General features: G+C 44.9%; 1 pseudogene; it reads right to left on the reverse strand.

Moving 5' to 3' along the window:
* Nucleotides 1-739: 739 nt before the first annotated feature.
* On the reverse strand, nucleotides 740-3,582 carry LOC147668954 (uncharacterized; annotated as a pseudogene).
* Nucleotides 3,583-21,156: the final 17,574 nt, after the last annotated feature.

A 21,156-nucleotide genomic window follows, 5' to 3' on the forward strand; every position in this document is an offset into this window, starting at 1 on the left:
AAATAATTTTTCTTTAGATATTTTTTGCCTTGAATGACAATCGTTTAGATTTATAATTAGTTTAAAATATTTCATTTAATGACGTTTTAATTTATGTCCGTACCTCCATTATTATTAATGGGAGTGTGTTGCAGTTTCAGTGGATGACCATGTGTGATGTTGGACTCTGAGCTCGGGGACATTTACAACTGTTTTAGGTACATCATGGCTGTTGTGACTGTAGAGGTGTGGTTTGTAAATAGCAATGGGTTTACTCCTTTGTGGGTGAGTGTTTGTCCATCCCTACACCCCTCCTTACTCCTCCCTTAGCCCCGCCCCTTTATTCATAAATATTTCCCATTTTACACCCTCTCGCATTTACTACAAAAAGTATATAAACATATGCGAAAACTCTGCAGTCGAGGCAGGCAACTCCACAAAGAAAAAGATAGGAGAGGCAGAACGACAGCACATACTTTGTGAATCACATTTTGTTGTGCTTTAGTCGTCCTATAGTAGTTTATGATTAGGCCTGATTATCTGTCAGACTCTAATGGGTGTATCTGATGAGATTGTAAAGCTTGTGAAACTGGCCTAAGCAGACGGGAAGCAGGTCCATTTGTAGCAAAAAGGACATGGAAGTTAAAGGACTGAAGCTAAAGTGGATCTTTGTAATGCGAGGCCATGTCCCCTCAGACCAGAAGTCATTAGGACTATTTACGATGGAGCCAAGAATGGATTGCATATGGCTGGCCTCGTCTGTAGTTGCACAAACACTAGAGAATAATGTGGTGGGGTGTTGGTGAGATTAACTAGCAGTCATTCCATCACTTTACGTTTTTCTCAATGATCAAGTGGCAGAGGCATGAACAGGCGTTGGTCCCATAGAGATCTATGACAAAGGGACTCCTGCTGCAGCTCCCTGGTGAGGCTCATTAAGGCTGGAAACAGTTTGAGGTTACATGCATTCCCGACCCTTGGGGGCGTGGCCTCAAAGTTCAGTATCAAATGGACTTTGTGGGTCAGTCATTGCTTATAAACACTCAGGGAATAAAACACGCTAAATGGAATGAGGCCACAAATAGTTACAAAAGAATGAGGTTAATTCAAGCATTTCCATCCCTCGCTGTGTGCTTTTCTCAGTAGACGGTTTGTTGGACAATCAATGGATTGATGTTTTTGTGGCTGCTTCATGTAAATGTTTTGTGATGCTGAAAGCTCCTCCTCAGGGTTCACAGTGAGCACCTTGTATTCTCCCACATTGTCTCTCTTATGTAGAAAGGTAACATTTACAACTGAAGTTTTTGTCACATTGAGAGCACGGGTCATTTTCTTACTCATTGTGCGTTCTCTCTTGGATGAAATTTAATCTCCAGCAGACGCTTCCCAGGCATTTAGAACAATGACAAGGTTTTTTCCAGGTAACTTCTCGCAGGTTGAGTGAGACTAGATTTCCGACTTTTTCAGCATTCAGAGAGCTAATCAGGTTTTTTCCCAGTGTGAGTTCCCTCATGGTGAGTGAAAGTTAATTTTATGACTGAAGCTTTTCTGGGATTCAGAACACTGATACGGTTTATGCCCAGTGTGTGTTCTCTCATGTACAGTAAGGTTGGATTTGCTCCTGAAGCTTTTACAGCATTCAGAGCACTGATAGGGTTTGAGCCCAGTATGGATTCTCTCATGTTGAGTTAAACTGGATTTGTAATAGAAACTGTTTTGGCATTCAGAGCACTGATGCAGTTTATACCCAGTGTGGGATCTTTCATGTACAGTAAGGCTGGATTTATGACTGAAGCTTTTCCGGCATTCAGAGCACTGATAAGGTTTTTGTCCAGTGTGGGTTCTTTCATGTAAAGTAAGGCTGTATTTCTGACTGAAGCTTTTCCAGCATTCAGAGCACTGATAAGGTTTTTCTTCAGTGTGAGTTCTCTCAGGTACAGTAAGGCTGTATTTATGACTGTAGCTTTTCCAGAATTCAGAGCACTGATAAGGTTTTTGTCCAGTGTGAGTTCTTTCATGTAAAGTGAGATTGAATTTGGTACAGAAGCTTTTTGAGCATTCAGAGCACTGATAAGGTTTCTGTTCAGTGTGAGTTCGCTGATGTTGAATCAGATTGCCACTAAAACTGAAGCTTTTTTGGCACGTGGAGCACTGATATGGTTTTTGTCCAGTGTGGGTTCTTTCATGTAAAGTGAGACTGAATTTGCGATTGAAAGTTTTGCAGCATTCAGAGCACTGATAAGGTTTTTTTCCAGTGTGAGTTCTTTCATGTACAGTGAGATTGGATTTGGTAAAGAAGCTTTTACAGCATTCAGAGCACTGATACGGTTTCTGCCCAGTGTGGGTCCTTTCATGCACAGTAAGGCTGGATGTATGACTGAAGCTTTTCTGGCATTCAGAGCACTGATACGGTTTATGCCCAGTGTGGGTTCTTTCATGTACCGTAAGGTTGAATTTGCGAGTGAAGCCTTTCTGGCATTCAGGACACTGATAGGGTTTTCGTCCAGAGCTAGTTTTCTCATGTTTAGTGAGGTGGGATTGATGACTAAAGCCGTTCTCACAGTCATTGCTCTCATTCGAGTTGTTTGTTTCTCCAAGTTGGGTTTTTTCCTGGATACATGCCATCTTAAGACTGAATCTGATTTCTGATCATGTACTTGTTTGTTACAACTCAGCATTAACTTCTAAAATACATTTCAGATGCTCTTCTTAACATATTTAACTAATTATAGTTTTTTTCCTGGAGATCATTTTCCTACCTTTAAAGGCGCTGATCTAACTTGTCTTACAAACTTTCACTGACGAGCCCTTTGTATTTACTAAGATGCTCCTCAGGGATTCATATTCTCCAAGGTATGCCCGGGTGAATTCTATCTAGTTTAATTAGTCTCATTTAGTTATTCTAGTTTATCCCATTTGATTTTGGAGTTTTAAAGGCACTTATAATGTCTTTGGGCTTTAGTGTTTGCCTGTTAAGTGTAACACTGGCCTCTTTTATACTTTCTGTAGCAGTATATGCTTTTTTTGCTCAGTGGCTAAGACAAGTACATGATCCACTTTGGAAATTACAGGACACTTTGAAACTACTCGGATCAACCCAAGAGAGTTGGTGGGGGAAAATCTTCCTATATTGGAAATGATAATCCGGCATCTTTGCCGAAACAACATCTACGAAAGAGCATTTACAATTTGTTTCTTTTAAACAATCTTTTCTCTCCTCTGAATCACAGGAGACGGAGTCAAAAGCTTGCACTTGTTAATCGGGGATATTTGTTTTTTTGAGGGTTCTGTCACATCACAACACGTCTACGGATGCTGATCTGTTGGGGAGGGTTTAGGTCGCCAAAGCATTTCTCATAAACCATCAAACAGAATTTACAACACTGAGTTTTCTCAAGTGCTCTGTGTGGGTATCAGTTGTGGCCAATGTTCTCCTTAATCTCAGTTACTGACACTTGGTAAACATTTATGATCATTTTCCTTTAGGGATTTGACAACTTTCACATTCACCAGTTTCTTCCGCTCCAACATCCTCACCATTCCTGGCACATAGAATGTGTTTCTTCTCTAGAGCTCAAGAATGTTTTAACTTTCCTTGAAATAATCCTTTTCCTTGTGTTTCACTAAATTTAAACCTTCTTTTTTCTGTTCATGCTTCTGTCACCTGTAGAAATGGAGTCAAAAATTGTAAATGAACACAAAGACAAAATATTTGTGACTTTATACTTTGCACAAAGAAAGCATTAACAAAAACAAGATAGGAAATCAGTTTGAGTTGCATTTCTGATAGTGGTGAAACAGTGTAGATCGGGAGCTTGGGATCACTGGAAATCAAGGATGTGAGAGCAAAAGAAGTAAATATTTAAGAAAGAAACACAGATTCTCAGAAGCAGCCACACTATCAAATTGCAATTTCTGTGACAACGGCTGGGAACATAGTGATATTTGTAATTCTTGTAATAAATTACTAGATGTCATTTACTCCCCTGCCCACCTAGACTGTTTATCTATTCCTTTTTCCAGTGATCTAGGAAGGGACATGTTATTGAACAGCACAACAGTAAAGGAAACCAAAAAGGGTCAAAAAAGAAAAACACAAAACAGAGGAAAGAGAAAAAAGGCTATCTTAAACTTTCACCACAGGGGACCGGCGTAGGAAACTCTGCAGTAGGCCTGGGTGGTAAATTCCGCTCGTGGAATTTGCAGAATTTGGGTAATTTCGCGTTCTGCTGAGAACACGGAATTGCCAAAAATTCTGCGATTCGACGGTTTCGAGGATTTTTTTGCTTGCTCGTGCTTTCAAAATGCTTGTTTGCGAGATATTTCTCCCCGAGCACGCAAACAGCATTCGCGAACAGGAAAAAAGCAACGCGAATAGGCGGAACAAGCAATTCCGTGTGTTCGTTGAACTTTTGCGTGCTCGCTGAGATTTTTTACCGTTTCGCAAAGCTTTGCATAGCACGACTACCCAAATTGAGCCCACCCCTACTCTTCAGCAGATGCTTGTGAACCCATAAGTTACTTCTAAATACAGTGCCCCCAAGGTCAGCACCAGGTGCAGTTCCACCGGTCGCACCACCCTAAAGCAAGCCCTGTGTGCATGTGTGTCCACGCACATGTACTGAGTCTTTTGCTTGTAGTAGACAGGACAAAAAAGGGCAGGATGGGAGGACGCAAAGAGATGGAAGTCAAATCCAGAGAGAAAATACGCAGAAAGAACAGACAGAGGGAGGATGGTATCATGTGGTCTGGAAGAGGAGACAAATATGCCAATTGTTAAGGAACTGTTGGGCAAAACTGACCTAAAAAGAATTGGACCTGCACTATACTCCCAACATGTACCAGGAGGAATGTGGATCCATTAGATGATTATCAGAAGTTTGATAACAACAAGAATAGTGCATAGAGGGAGTCAAATGTTGAAGTGAAGAGTAAAAAAAACAGAGATCAAGAAAGGGAAAAGAGAAAGAAGAACAGGGGAAAAGGAAACTTAAGAGTAATAGGAATCCTTACCTGACAGTTATATTATATTTTGTTCTTCCGAGGGTGGCAGCCACGGTGCAATGCCTGGTCATCCCAGAATATCTTGAAAGGAAGTAAAGAAATGGCTTTGCATCAGATGACAATCACACTTCATCAAATTTTACAAATAACCGTCCTGAACTTACAAAACAAAAGAATCTCTTGTTCTCTGGAGGCCATTGTGAAGCAACTCTGATTATGAATACATATTTTTTTTTGTTCAAGAACCATGATCCCTTGCTGGAAAAGGTCTCTGTGAATATAGAGTGCACCCACAATGCTCAGAGAACAAACCCTAACAACCCAGTCCACGTCTTCATAACCCCCATCTTTCCATTTACAGACCATGAAACTTGCAAATCAAAACAATCTGGTTTGCAAAGGTACGTTAAAGTCCTTGTACATAATTCTGCCCACACTTCATAAATCAACCAGACTCTTATATTTATACAAACCATGCTCTCTGAGCAACTGCAATTCAAGGTCAAACTGATGCAGAGATTGAATGCCAAGCAATGGAAGTAACAAAGCATCAATGTGTTGGCGCTTTTTATTGATACGTTATCTGAAGGGATGATGTGGAGGGTCAGTGTAAATTAACCCTTCACAAGACAAAGCTTGAAACATCGAAATGTTTAGATCTCCATTGAAGACAACAGAGCAGCAGCAGCCTATACAACCGGATATAGGCCTGCTGCTCTCAACATCACAATGTCCTAATACACAGCCTCTGCCTCTCCAAAATACATGGATTAGACAGGAGAAGGCAGAAGATAGAGCCTGCGGCAGGGCACGCAGGAGCCTCCCCCCTTCCTCCTCCCGTAGCTCGCAGTGTCACTAGTATCTAAGAAGGAAGGAGTGGGTTCTGCTCATCTCCTGCATCTCCCTGGCTCAACTGAATGATGAAAAGCAGTTAAGTCGAGCCCAGGGAGAATCGGGGGCTGACCTCAGCCTCCTTTAACAGCTATTGCTGTGAATGTTCAACAATTAACCGCCATGGTCCTGCATGCGGCTGTTAACTGTTTAACATTCACAGCAACAGCTGTGAAACCAAGGTACCGGAGTACCGGAGGTGTTTCAACCCCCTCGGTCTCTGGGACACCTTTGTTTTTTTAATTAACACATTCTGCCCTCATGGGGCAAACAGTGTAATGACCTTATAGTCAACCATAGCAGGCAATACTGCCCATTAAAGCACCGCTCCATGGGTAAAGGCCCTTGCAATTAGCTTTGGAGCCAGAGCAAGCAGTAAACTCATATTAAAGATTTAAAATAATGGTTACTTAGTCAGAGAAATAATCATCATAATATTTGTAGAAGGATCACATACAGTTAACCTCAAATGAAATCAAAGCCAGACTCTGATATAACTCAAGATGTAAAGTCAATTGACAGACCACCACAACAAATGTGTGCTAAGAAACAAGAAAACCTTTTTCTATAATATCAAATAGCAAACTGAGATAGAATCTGCTTAGTTCAAAATCAAGGAAAAGTTTTATGTACAAAATCAGTAAGAGGAGTGACATGTAGTCTGCATTTTGGAAAAGGGTAAAATAAAACAATTGCAACAAATATCCCAAGACAGTACATTTTTAGACAGAGAGAACACATTATTGACATGGTCCATGATGAGGTAAAAATTACAACAACCAATGAATGTTCATGAAAACATAGCACAACAAAATGTAATTTTAATAAAACACTCCTACAAAATGAATAATTAATTATGACTCTTCACCTTAAAGCAGGAGATTGGCATTGGACCTTGCATGCTCTACCGTACAATACAGCCACATGGGACAACAATAGCATTAATTCTTCTTAGGTCCTTTACTATCCTCCTTTTTAGGTCTCGGCCTAGTGTTACACTGCGCAGCAGTGTTCGCACAGCCGAGATTTAATGTTTACATTATTGAAGGCTCAAACCCACCCCTCTTCTCCATTGGCTGGCCTCGTAAATGCTGGCCAGCCATTGGAGGAGAGGGGCGTCACTCCATTTAAGCCCCGTCTTTTTTTCGGACTCGGTGTGTTTTTTAGGTTCTCTCTGTGACGTCTTCAGTCACTCAAACCTAAAAAACACGCCCCCAAGTCTGAAAAGGACAGGGCTTTGTTGTGATTGCATGTGTCCCCTATCGGACACCGTATTCTTGTCTTGGCGAGTGCGTCTCTTCAAGATCCCTCCCTTGGTGTCCTCCTCCTGCCCCGTCTTTTCCCACCTCTTCTCTTTCCCCCAGATGCCTCCCCCTTCCTCCCTCCTTCGACCTCCCCTTGTAGGAGCCTGCCGAAGTTCGGGATCTGCCTGATTGGCGCCTCGCGGGCACTCCACGGACCCGGCGATGTCTTGTTTACAAGTACAGCAAGATTTAACATTAGTGGCCGCAGCCCTTCCCTTCTCTTTCTGTTTTGTTTTTTTTGTGGGTTTTTTTAGACAGCATTGCAGCTTGCACCGCATTGCCTTCCCACTCCCAGGCACACACAATCCTTTCAGCATTAGCAACAACACAGGTGCCATGCCTAATATTTCAGCAGGCTCCCGATTGACTTGCTGACCTTGCCAATGCTTGTTTTTGAAGTTTGGGGTGAGGAGAGGAGCACGCAGGAGTTTTGGCCGCTGTCTCCTGCAGTTCAGCCAGTCCGATAGTTATCGTTTTCGACAAGGGGTCAGTCAGCTAGCGAGTGGGCCGATCATTACTGGTTGCCGGGAGCCGGGTCATGTAGGCGCTGGTTATTGCAGCATCCATGTTATGTACACATGAGGGCAGGGCTCTGCAAGTTTCAGGCATCCCTCCGCATATCCATGTTTATGTTTTTGTCCTAGTGAAACTCAAGAAACTTTCAGGGTCGTCCTCCTTTCCTAGGTTTCCTATCTTATATTCTCCTCTCACATTCCCCAACGGTCGCTCTTTCCTCTCTCCCAAGTATCTTTTACCTGCCCTCTTTCGGTCTTCTCTGCCCCTCTCTTCTCCCTCGGGCCTGACAACTTCTCCCCGCCCACCATCATGCCCCACCGTCTCCTCTTTTCATCCACACTGTCTACTTCTGTCTTTAGCCATCTGAAAATAATCTGCGCTCCGAGATTCCCCAAACCGCAAAGAGGCAAAGGAATTGGTGAACTATGCGAAATATATAAACAATAAATTCTCTCAGCCTTCTATTTCTATATCTATAACCTTTTCCAATTTCTTTAATTTTCCTCCTTTCTCCCTTGTACATTTTTTTCTTCTTCATGTCCACTTCTCCTGTCTGTTTCCTCTTTCTCAGTCTCCTGCTCGTTGTACATGTTTCACAGTGTCACTGAGAACAGATGCTCCTCTTATCCGCTTATTGCTGAGTGGGTCACTACCTGCCAGCTATGTTTGCACAATGGAAATACTACTGGACGTGCCTTTCTCAAACATTTGTAATGTTTTTTCGGTCCTTGTGGTTCAGCTGAAGTGCTCGAAGACTACTGAGGATGTAGCTGCCATTAACAAAGCAGGAATGGTGATGCCAGGGCTTTGAAGAACAGACTTCAGGTGGCCACCTCACTCTGTGCAATCACATTGTTTCCAGTTACTAGTCTTTCATATGACAACCTAATGCCTTCTGGGTATTGTAGTTTAATTTTGCTAACATTGCACTGATTCTACTGAAACATTTGATATCTGTCATTTGTTAATCAAAAGTTCAAGAGTGGAAACGCTGTCTCCGGTGACATGGAGAGAGAGGGCTACCCTTAGCGTACTGCACGTCAGCTATGCCTTTTACTCCTCAACCAGTTGGGCAGTGTGCCCATTTTCCTTCGCTGCAATAGGACCCAAGGCACTCCCTATCTAATGTTCTCTTGCTCATCCTGTCCTACCTTTTTCAAGCAGTCTCCAAAAATTGAAGCAGAGGTTTTCTCCATCACATTTTTGTGGACTGTTGTTGTCCTTTTTCCTTCTTTATCCCATGTAGTTTCGCCTCTCTACAAGTAGTTTTATTTATATTCTTTCTATTCTCTTCTCTGGTTACCAACCTTCATTCCACTATAATTCCATCTCTCTTTCTGCAGTTTTGAACATGTGGTTTTCATTGATTTCTTCAATCTTTCCTGATTTTTTTGTTTTTTTCACTCTTGTCTGCTTCTATTTCGAGTTTTCTTTTTTAAAGTCTCCTATCATCTTCTTGTTACTGCTTTACGCACCCTTCATGGCCTCTTTGCTTCCTCACCATCCCTTTTGTCCACTTGTCCCTCCTGATTTTTTAATATATCACCAACCTTTCCTGACAAGCAGTGGGGGGCGGAGCGTTTAGCTAAATTTGCTCCAATGTAGACGATTTATAATCCCAAACATTGCAGCTTGTGTAGCCCACACATCACGTGCATGAACTGCTTTTCTTTTGCCACCAGAGCTCTCCGTCCTTCCGGAACAGACCGGAAAAACGTGTGTGTGTGGGGCTCTGTGTGTGTGTGTATAGGGCTCTGTGTGTGTGTGTGTGGCTCTGCGAGTGTGTGGCTCTGTGTGTGTGTGACTCTGTGTGTGTGTGTGGCTCTGTGTGTGTGTGTGGCTCTGTGAGTGGCTCTGTGTGTGTGTGTGGCTCTGTGTGTGTGAGGCGCTGTGTGTGTGTGGCGGTGTGTGTGTGTGTGGCTCTGTGTGTGGCTCTGTGTGTGTGTGTGAATCTGTGTGTGTGTGTGTGTGTGGCTCTGTGTGTGTGGCTCTGTGTGTGTGGCTCTGTGTGTGTGGCTCTGTGTGTGTGGCTCTGTGTGTGTGTAGCTCTGTGTGTGTGGCTCTGTGTGTGTGTGGCTCTGTGTGTGTGCGGCTCTGTGTGTGTGCGGCTCTGTGTGTGTGTGGCTTTGTGTGTGTGTTTGGCTCTGTGTGTGTGTTTGGCTCTGTGTGTTTGTCTCTCTGTGTGTGGCTCTGTGTGTGTGGGGGGGCTCTGTGTGTGGGTCTCTGTGTGTGGGGGGGCTCTGTGTGTGTGGGGGGGCTCTGTGTGTGTGTGGGCGGCTGTGTGTGTGTGGGGGCTCCCTGTGTGTGGGGGGGCTCTGTGTGTGTGTAGGGGGTTCTGTGTGTGTGTGGGTGGGGCTCTGTGTGTGTGTGTGGCTCTGTGTAGGGCTCTGTGTGTGTGGGGGGGCTCTGTGTGTGTGTGTGTGTGTGGGTCGGTGTGTTTGTGTGTGGCATTTGCGAGAGATTAATCTATTGACATTGTAAATGACAATGCCATTTATTTATGTTTTCAAAACCAACACATAAATAAAAAATTTAGTTTTATAGAGCGCAGATAGCTACCCGTAGGCATCCAAGCGCTAAGAACTAAAACAGTTGCTCGCCCATGGCGGGGCCAGAGGGGGAGAGTTGATTAAGAGATTGAGTGAATAATGGCCTAAGTTAAATCAGAACCAGGACGGGGGAGTTACCTGTTAAACAAGTATGTTTTTAATTGCTTACGAAAAGAGGTCAGCTGAGGGTTAGACCTTAGATGAAGAGGGAGGGTGTTCCATAGTTTCGCCACATTTAGTGAGAAAGTGCGACCTTCTGTTCATGCTTTTCTTACTATGGGCACAACTGCCAAATAAGCATACTGATACTGATTAATTAAGGGAAGATTGATTGTTGGGCCGGTATCCCAGAATGCTTGATGTGCAATGCACAGTGATTTAAAACTAGTTCTATCCTTGACAGGAAGCCAATGCAGACTTTTTAGTCCTGTTTTTACGGATTGTCTTTTAGGTATTTGCAGTAAGGTAGGGGCAGCGCAGTTTTGGATAACCTGCAGCTTTCTCACAGTGGAGTCGGGGGCTCCCAGATATAAAGCGTTAGAAAAATCCAAGCGGGATTGGATTACACCCTGTACCACCATTTGTCTGGCTTCAAATGGTAACAATGGAAGAATCTTCCTTATGGTTCTAAGGATGCCACAGGTAGCTGATAACTTAGCCGCCTGATGGTCAAATTTGAGGGAACTGTCTAACCAGACACCCAGGCTTTTGATGGAATCCCTGGGTGCCGGAGGCGAGCCTAGGCAAGTGGGCCAGATTGAATCGATTGATGCTGGGGCTAAGTGACCCAACAGCATGAGCTCTGTCTTGTCTGCATTAAGTTTGAGACAAGACAGGGTCATCCAGTCCTTTACCTTTGTAAGACAGCCCGCCAGGTCATCATTGACCCAATTTGTACGGGAACATTTGCTGACAGCTTATTAGTTGTTTATTAGAAATGCCTACAACTTGGACTCGTTTCCCAAGAGGGGTGGGTAGGGCGCTCCCGTCAGTCTGACTGTGGCACGGGAGGCACATTTATTGATTAAAAGAGATGCTGGATTCTCATTTACTTCTTCTACAAAAGGGCCACTCTGGGTGACCTCTAGGGCTGCACCAAGCATGCAACCCTCCTCCTGTCTCAGGCACCGTCATTGAGTCTGAATCAGCCCAGTAGAAACTCCTAGTGTAGATGCAAGTTGTGGAAAATTGTTATTAATCACTGGTGGATTTTGTTGAAATCTTAAATTTATTGAGAAATTGGCGTTCTGTTCTGCACTGGGCTGTGGGACCATCGGGACTGAAGGTGTGTTCCAATATATCTGCCTTTGATTCTGCATGCTCGTCACAGTTGGGCTGGGACCATTGACTGTGACATCCCATTCTGTTCCCTCTGATTCATGTTCCCGTTTCCCAGTTTGATGCAAGCATGGCAAGGGGCGCATCTTATTCTGCATATTATTAATATTTTAGGTATTTATATTGTCATGTCATGGTTAGTAAAACCAATATTTTGAGAAAAAATATTTCTGGAAGCATCGCTAAAAGACAGACAGACACAAAACCACACGCGCCCTCTTCTGTCCGGTCTCTGACTTTGCTATATTGTGTAAATCTGCACTAACTCGCGATGGTTGGTACTTGCTCACTATGCTTGCAGAAACTGTGTGTGCTAATTGTGATATCGATTAAAGATGGTACATTTCTGAAAGTTCATTAAGTCCATCTACTGCTGTGTAGAATTTGATAATTAGTGTTACTTCTCTTTTGGTCAGCGAGGATAACGCTTTAGAGAACAGAAGATACCATCCTTTGCTGAGTACCCATGTTATACAACAGTAAAGTGACCGGAAAGGCTGAACTGCTCTTGTATAATCGTGACAGACATCTTGAGTTCACAATCCAAGTTCCCAGAGAAATTATGAGATCAACACTATTATTCCTCTTTTAAGAGCATTTTAACTTGAATAAGACAGGATTCTCATCCGATTAAGCTCTATGTAAAAAAAAGTGCTGGGATTCTAACTCGCATGTTCACTTCATTTTGATTCCAACCATGAACTAGATTGCGATAGTTTCACGTATCTATTAGAGTAGTAATAGTACTATGTAATACATCGGGGCAAATGATTGCGCGAATGATTCCCCTTCCCCTTTTTTATTGGACTTCGCGAGAACTAACTATGGGCAAACAATGTATACGGGGGCACAAAAGTATCTATGGGTCTCAGAAAAGGTATTGTACTATTCATGATACAAATCGAACCAAAAAACAAAAATGAAGCCAGGAGAAGAAACAAAGGAAAGGTGGAATGGTCTAATCCTAACCTGACCTGCACATTTAAGGATACCCATCAGTCACCACTCGATACCGCCCTTCATCATTTGGGGCTCCTTGTAGACCTTATCACTGCGGGATATTAGTGACGTATGAGGATAAGTTGGAACATCCTTCATCTCCAGATTAGACCATTCCACCTTTCCTTTGTTTCTTCTCCTGGCTTCATTTTTGTTTTTTGGTTCGATTTGTATCATGAATAGTACAATACCTTTTCTGAGACCCATAGATATTTTTGGAATGTGTCTATGCTTGGTCTTCAAAACTCCCTAGGGCCCTTATCCACCTTTGTGTTGTTGGTATTTATGGCACAGGCTTTTCGCAAACAAGTTTTGACTACAATTCCCAGAATTCAATAGATTTTCCTCATGTTCAAGTACCGCGAGGATACGTCCTTCCGCACCCGCGAAAAAATAACAAACAAGATGAGCAGAACTCGGCCGCGATAACAGAGGTAAACGCCAATATCTAGAAATTATGATAACGATGGCTGCGGTCTTTAAGCATTTTAATCATGTCCCTGTAACGCCGAGTAGAGCCCACAACATTTGACAACAGGTTAGACAGCAAAACAATAGTCGCACTTTAAGTATTTACAAGCCCCGGGGGTAAATAGTTCTGCCGTTCGCTTGCCTATAATACGGCGTCCCCTGTAATTCGTTAAGAGTTTTGTATCAGTAGCAAGAAGAAAAAGATATATTCCCCCATCCAGGACCTTGCAACGCTAAGCAGAGCCCAAAACAAAACGCGGAGATTTAAACACTCACTAGCTCCGGAAAAAAATAGCTTTGCGGACTGTGCAGACATAACACGGTGTTTCCGCTAATACACGAGGCATTTGCTTGAGCAGTATGTGTTTATTATTCCCACACTCGACATTTTTGGACAATTAGAAAGTTTGAGTTTAAGGACAAAATATCAAGACCAAAAGAAGTACATTCTGCCATATTATGCTCAGCCCGGTTACTGGAAAGCAAGAGTTTGTTGTTCTAGAAATAATACCAGCTTATAAACAGACAATTCTTTCAGTACGTGTGAGCAAAATTCATTGCCGCTTAATACATTTGGTCCCTTTTTCATTTTCAGAAACGCGGCTTACTCTACATGGAGAGAATTCCGCACAGAAGAGCATTAGAGCTAAACAGGTACGAAGATGCAACCTTAACTGATCTCAGTTACTGCTACCGTTTTTGATATCTTGGTTACTGATAGAACCAATCCTCACTTTTCAGAACATCAGCACAGTGACAACAACAATATTGGGAAGACTACCCAGATTCAGGCGCTCCTTTGGTTTTTCAGACCAGTAATGTATGCCATGACATATTTAAGACGGAGACTGTGAAAAGTGTATTCAATTTAATTTTTGTTTCTAGATAAGACATGAGAAAAAATCCATGAGAATCTGCCGAATGGTTGAAAAGGTAAGAAGTCTCAAGCTGTGGACAGATATTGGAGTATTAAGCCACAAAACAGCATAGTAGGAAACTGTCTATCATGTTTTTCAGAGATACTAGGTCCTGAGGAGAATCCCTTGAATAAAGGGATTCGAAACGCGTCAACCACATTTTTTTAGGCCAATCATGTCAAATCATCATTTCAAGAATTGTATAGTTTTGTTGAAGCACGGATGGCCTATTTTGAAATTTGAAATGCATTTGTCTTTGTTTGTATTTTTGGAAAAATGTTTTGTTATATGTGCACAGAAAAAGATTTGTTGTTGGTACCCCAGGGTGGTTTTAGAGTGAATGAATGAAGGATGTATGTATGATTTGGTAATGAGTCTAAACAAAAGAATTAATGCTGATGTAAGATTGTTGAAAAAGGAACACTAATTAGGTTCCAAAAAGGGTGACATTTTCTGTGGGGAATTTTGTATAGTTTGTATTGAGTATGGTAATTTTGTAATGAGTTGTATTTTGAATAAAGAAACAAAAATTGATAATTGAAAAAATAAATAGATTAATTCAAACTGAAAGAGTGGTTAAGAGGGGCTGGTTTTATTCTTTTACCTCGTTCTGAAGTAGAAAAACAAGTGGCAGTATTGGCGGTTGTAGTTGTTTATTGTTATCTGAACTACAGCCCTTTAAATGTACCTTGTTTCAAGAGGAATAAAGAGTGGGCTCCGTGCAAGCTACAGGTTAACAGAGCTCACCTGCATCAACTCCACCAAGAGTCCCCTGCCTGGAGTGAATCAAGTGGACTTTTAAGGGTGTTGGCCAGGTGCATTGTGGGAATTGTGGTCCTAACCCTTCAAAGACCATTTTTGAGATTCCAGACCCTTGGGTTGTGTTTTTGACACTTTGGGCCATCAAGAGGAACTTTGGAAAGAAGTTCCAGATGTTTGGGAACGTTTGGTGAATTTTTGTGAGAAAGCTCCATAGGGAGAGCGGACTCTCACAGAAAGGCAATCCGGCGAACCCTCACTGAATCTGGCCTGCTGGAGGAGGTTGCACGGCGTCTGGTGAGAAATCCTCTAGGAAAGGTTCTAAGTGTGAAGGTAATATCTTGACGGGCCTCCCACGTAGTGTATCCAACCAGAGATCGATCTCGCCGGCCTCAAACTTTGACCTTGTCCCAGTCAGAGGCGACCAAATATCCAGAAGTGACTCTATTGGTTCCTAAGCACTAAAAGGTGTTTAATCTTTAAAAAATCATATCTCTGGTTCCCTACATTGGATTTTTTTGTTTTGATGTTATTTAAAAGATAAACATATTTCATATTTTCATAAATTGGTGTTGGATTTTTATTGTGGGTTCTGTCTTAACTATTTACTGAATTGGTGGTTTTAAATGCTTTACATACCTGTCTCTGAGCATGGGAATACTTGTATGAGACCTATTCTGAGCCCTATATTGTGTCTGTGGTATTATTGCCAGTGGTAGATATATATTGACCACAACTAATAATCCACTTTCCAACAATGGGCCTCACCTCTCCTGCCTGCCCTGGACAGACCCCCTCTTCTCTGCACTCCCCTCCAAGTTGACCAATCTCACCTCCTCTGCACCCCTGCACAGGCCTCACCACCTCCGCAACCCTACTGGACAGGCCTCATGTCCTCTGCATCCCACCTAGACACGCCCCACCTCCTCTAAACTCGCACAAGCACAGGACAGGCCTCCCATCTTCTTCTTCTCATGAACAATGCTTACCTCCTCTGCACCTCATTGGAACAGCACAACAGCAACAGCACAGGCCTCACCTCCTCTGCACCCCTGGACAGGCCTCACCTCCTCTGCACCCCTGGACAGGCCTCACCTCCTCTGCACCCCTGGACAGGCCTCTCCTCCTCCACAATCCTGGACAGGCCTCTCTTCCTCTGCCCCCATGGACAGGCCTCACCTCCTCTGCCCCCCTGGACAGGCCTCTCCTCCTCTGCCCCCCTGGACAGACCTCACCTCCTCAGCACCCCTGGACAGGCCTCACCTCCTCTGCATCTTCTGGACAGCCCTCTCCTCCTCTGCACCCCTGGACAGGTCTCACCTCCTCTGCACCCCCTGGACAGGCATCTCATCCTTTGCACCCCTGGACAGGCATCAACTCCTTTGCCCCCTGGACAGGCCTCATCTCTTCTGCACCCCTGGACAGGCCTCACCTCCTCTGCACCCCCTGGACAGGCCTCTCCTCCTCTGCATCTTCTGGACAGGCCTCTCCTCCTCGGCCCCTGGACAGGCCTCTCCTCCTCTCCTCCTCTGCACCCCCTGGACAGGCCTCTCCTCCTCTGCCCCCCTGGACAGGCCTCTCCTCCTCTGCACCCCTGGACAGGCCTCTCCTCCTCTGCACCCCTGGACAGGCCTCTCCTCCTCTGCCCCCCTGGACAGACCTCACCTCCTCTGCCCCCCTGGACAGGCCTCTCCTCCTCTGCCCCCCTGGACAGGCCTCTCCTCCTCTGCCCCCCTGGACAGACCTCACCTCCTCTGCCCCTGGACAGGCCTCTCCTCCTCTGCCCCTCCTCTGGACAGGCCTCTCCTCCTCTGCCCCTCCTCTGAACAGGCCTCTCGGTGAAGGATTTTCATTAAGGTTAGAGGAGCCCAGAGTTCATTCCACCCCATACAGCGCCCCTGACTCCGCCCTGAGCCTCGGGGCGCTATGCACAGGTCCCGAAGAGTGACACTGCTCCCCTGGACCTGCCCAGAGGCGCACCCACCACCCCTCCGGGGCAGGACTGTGGCTCGGACCGAGGCGCTTTAATACCACACACCAGACACGAGGCGCTACATACGAGGCTCGTGTTCATCAATGAGGGAAATGTCCTGATCCATTTCTGCCCCTTTAATGTATGGCATACGTCACTTGACAAGGTGGATCTCCAACTGCTGCCGAGTCACACTATGCAGCTACACGTCATCATGTGGCGTTTCAAGGCCCCGTCCGAACTTTCACAAACGTAAAGACAATATGCTGCCCGGATATTCATAATCAGGACAACAATCAGGCTGTAGAATTATCGCAAACAACGTGTCACAAACACTTCACCATCTCTGCTTCACACGAGTTTTCCCTCTCAATCGCCTGGTTTAAGCTAATTAAACATATCAAGCTCTGGAACAATTGTTCCAAAGAGACCCTAATATTAAAACTCTGCAGTGAACGCCTTTGTGGATAAACACGGTAATGGGCGTGTCATTCTGCCCTGTCCCGGGCCTGGCGCCAAACGCTGGCGTCTGCGGGCAGGAAAGGGCAGGGCAGGAAAGGGAAAGGCAGGACTGACAGGGCAGGAAAGGGCTGACAGGGCAGGAAAGGGCTGGCAGAGCAGGAAATGGAAGGGCAGGACTGACAGGGCAGGAAAGGGCTGGCAGAGCAGGAAATGGAAGGGCAGGACTGACAGGGCAGGAGAGGGCTGGCAGGGTAGAGCTGGGCAGGGCAGGGCTGGCATTGCAGGAGAGGGCTGGCAGGGCAGGGCTGGCAGGGCAGGAGAGGGCTGGCAGGGCTGGGCAGGACTGACAGGGCAGAGCTGGGCAGGGCTGGCAGGACCAGGAAGGCAGGTAAGGGCAGGGATAGCAAGACCGGGCAGGGCAGGGCAGGGCAGGGCAGGGCTGGCCCGACATGAAAGGCCTGGCAGGGCAGGACTGACAGGGCAGAGCTGGGATGGGCTGGGCTGGAAGGACCAGGCAGGGCTGGCAGGACAGGGCAGGACAGGGCTGGGCAGGGCTGGCAGGATAGGACTGACAGGGCAGGGCTGGCAGGGCAGGAGAGGGCTGGCAGGACCAGGACTGACAGGGCAGGGCTGGGCAGGGCAGGACTGACAGGGCAGAGCTGGGCTGGGCTGGAAGGACCAGGCAGGGCTGGCAGGACAGGGCAGGACAGGGCTGGGCAGGGCTGGCAGGATAGGACTGACAGGGCAGGGCTGGCAGGGCAGGAGAGGGCTGGCAGGACCAAGAATGACAGGGCAGGGCTGGGCAGGGCAGAGCTGGGCTGGGCTGGAAGGACCAGGCAGGGCTGGCAGGACAGGGCAGGACAGGGCTGGGCAGGGCTGGCAGGATAGGACTGACAGGGCAGGGCTGGCAGGGCAGGAGAGGGCTGGCAGGACCAGGACTGACAGTGCAGAGGTGGGTAGGACAGGACTGACACAGCAGTGTTGGGCAGGGCAGGGCTGGAAGGACTAGGCAGGGCTGGCAGGACAGGGCAAGACAGGGCTGGGCAGGGCTGGCAGGATAGGACTGACAGGGCAGGGCTGGCAGGGCAGGAGAGGGCTGGGAGGACCAGGACTGACAGTGCAGAGGTGGGTAGGACAGGACTGACACAGCAGTGTTGGGCAGGGCAGGGCTGGCAGGGCAGTCAGGGAACCCTGGGAATGAGCAGGTCAGAGCGACGGAGGGTTGCTGAGCCAAGGTTACTACAGGTCCCTCCACCCTGGCTGACCATGAGGCTCATTATTGCCTAAAAAAAAGTACTACAAGTCTAATCAAACTGTATGTATTTAATTTGATGCCCGTGTATTAGGTGTGCATCTGTATTGATTGTATTACAATATTCTTTATAATAGGTTTGTCACGGAGTGGTACACATGGGACTGGGCCCCATGTGGTCCTGAAGAAGAGGTTTAGGGGACACCTCGAAACATGTCCACGAAATATTAGGGACTTAAACACATAACAGTTACTTTTTCCCTATTATTAACCCCCTTTTTAGGTCTCGCCTACGCAGCGAGCATGCGCTTCTTAGGAAAAAGACCTAGTGAAATCGTTACAATGGCAATGCTTGCACGTTTGGCTATTCCCATGCAGGTGCGAGCTTTGGCAACATATGTTTGCTCGCTCCCGCAAGGGAATCAGCTGTGTTCTCTCGCACTCCCCCCACCCCTCCCACTTGTTTTATTTGCAGTGCTCAGAAAAGATAAACAGTGTTTCTTAAGCACTATGAAAAGGAAAATAAGGCACTCAAGAGAATTGAAGCTTTTATAATAGTAAATGTATAGTGACTCATTTGCAGATCATCATTTTCCTTCTTTAGAGAAATCAAGACGAATCTACCATTCGTTTATACCTACGGCCCGAACCAACAAACTAGAGCTAGAAATCTCATTTTACAAGCTCATGAGGAAACTTCGGTTAAAACACTTTTTTCAAAACATTGTACAAACACCTACAGACCCCCAAGAAGATCAACTCAGGGGATTACGTCCCAAAAGCAACTTCCTTGCACCAGTCTCACATAAGACTCTCGACACCTACGAGACCTTAGTTCGAAACGACTTATCCAAATTGAACTGTAACCGACAACCTAAACACAAAAACTTCACTGTCAAGGAGATCAGCACTATCAAATCGATTGCTAACAACAAGCAAGTGACATGTGTCAAAGCTGACAAGGGTGGCGCCATAGTAATTCTCAACACCTCTTACTATGATCAACAAGCGATGGTTCACCTCTCGGAATCCAAGACTTATCTGAAACTACCAAATAACCGACCGTCCAATTCAAAGAAAAACTTGACACAATACTCAACAAAGCTGTTGAGAATAGCACAATCTCTGAGAAAACCAACAAGTATCTCACTACCAAGCATCCTAAAAGTCCAAAATTCTTCTTGGTTCCCAAGATACATAAAAATCCACAAACGCCTCCCTGCAGGCCTATTGTATCGACATGTGGCAGCATCCACGATCCTGTGGGAAAATTTCTTGACAGATATTTTCAACCTATCGTTACTTCTCTCCCAACGTACATCCGTGACACCACGGATTTTATCAACAAACTAAACCAAGTACAAATTGATGATCATGGTCAAATATTCTTGTGCACAGTTGATGTATCGTCCCTATATACATCCATCCCACATTCAATGGGAATTGAAGCCATTGAGTACTGTTTACTGAGAAGTGATTTGGACAATCATCTAAAACTTTTTCTCATGGAACTCCTACAATTTACATTGTTTTACAGCTATTTTTCATGGAAGGATGACTGGTACCAGCAATTAACAGGAACATCTATGGGCAATTCTACAGCACCGGCCTATGCAAATATTTTCATGCATAGATTCGAAGAAGACCACATACTCAACAATACTGTATGGACGGATCACCTAAAAATATTTGTGAGATTCATAGATGACATCTTTTTGATTTGGCAAGGCCCTGAAAACACCCTGCAAGAACAACTGGCACTATTAAACACCATAGACCAACGCATTCAATTCACACATGAACTCCACAAGGAATCTATAACTTTCCTTGATGTCAAAATTACCAATACTCCCACAGGATTCACCACCAGTCTATTTCGGAAAAAAACAGACAGGAACAATACATTACACTATTCAAGTTTTCACCCACAACCATTAAAAGACCACTTACCATACAGTCAGATCATCAGAGCCAAAAGAATCACCTCGGAAAACCATCAATTCCATCAAGAGATGCAAACTACTCTACTGAGATTCAAAGCCCGAGGGTACCCACACCACGTCCTCGAGCAGGCCATCCAACGATCGGAAACTAAAACCAGAAGTCAACTACTGTCTTATACTGCAACAACTGATACAGAAGCAATCACCATAGTTTCCAAATATTCCACAGCAAGTCACCAATTCAAACAAATAATCAGAAAACATTGGGAAATCCTAAGGATAGAGCCTGACTTCAACAAAATCTTTGACATTCAACCTACCTTTGCTTTCACAAGAGCAAGAAACCTAGGAGAACTGTTAAAAACTCCCTCAACCAACATGGAATACAAAGGAACAATCCCATGCAGAAACTGCAACCACTGCAATAATGTCATCCAAGGGATTACAGTTAACCACCCCATGAAGGGCAACAAAATCAAAGTAAGAGCTACAGCAACCTGCGACACCAGCAATGCGGTGTACATGTTGAAATGCCCATGCGGCAAGATTTATGTCGGACAAACCCAGAGAAAACTCAAGATAAGATTGAACGAGCATAAATCAAATATAAGGAATAAGCATTCAAAATCAACTGTAGCTCAACATTTTTTGGAAGCTGGTCATGGCATCAGCCAGCTAAGATATTGTGTGTTGGAAACTGTGAAACAACAAGAGGGTAAAGACAATCATCAGGAATTATTAAAAAGAGAAAATTATTGGATTTTCACCTTAAGCAGAATGAAACCATTCGGCCTAAATGA

Source organism: Lissotriton vulgaris, unplaced genomic scaffold (assembly GCF_964263255.1).
Source record: "Lissotriton vulgaris unplaced genomic scaffold, aLisVul1.2 SCAFFOLD_1296, whole genome shotgun sequence".
NCBI lineage: Eukaryota > Metazoa > Chordata > Amphibia > Caudata > Salamandridae > Lissotriton > Lissotriton vulgaris.